A 493-nucleotide genomic window follows, 5' to 3' on the forward strand; every position below is an offset into this window, starting at 1 on the left:
TAAAATAACTCCGCAGCGCACGTACAATTAATTCCTATTAGACTCGGGAAGGGACCCTAACTAGAAACATACTGACATAACTGATCTATAAGGACTCTGGCTGTTGTGTGCTCATGGCTGCCAGATTCGTAACATAACATCCATCCACGTCATTTTACCGTGACCTCATCAGGTAACGATTGTACAAATTGTGGACAAGCATAAAACTTGCTTGGGCAACGTGAAGTATGCAAAGCGATCTGGGAGTCTGGGTGGGCTGTGCACAACCACAAGGTCAAGTTTATATGAAGCTTGCATAGGGCGCTCGTGTGTCGTGCACGAACACATGACCCACGTGCGTTGCCAATTGAGGCGGGGGGGGCAAGACGTCACAACCACATGGTGCACAGCCAGCAGGGGCACTCGTGTCGTGCACGAGCACATGACCCACGTGCGTTGCCAATTGAGGGGGGGGGGCAAGACGTCACAACCACATGGTGCACAGCCAGCAGGG

The sequence above is a fragment of the Eptatretus burgeri genome, chromosome 15 (genome assembly GCF_056783735.1).
Source record: "Eptatretus burgeri isolate ZD-2024b chromosome 15, Ebu_testis_v1, whole genome shotgun sequence".
Taxonomy (NCBI): Eukaryota; Metazoa; Chordata; class Myxini; order Myxiniformes; family Myxinidae; genus Eptatretus; species Eptatretus burgeri.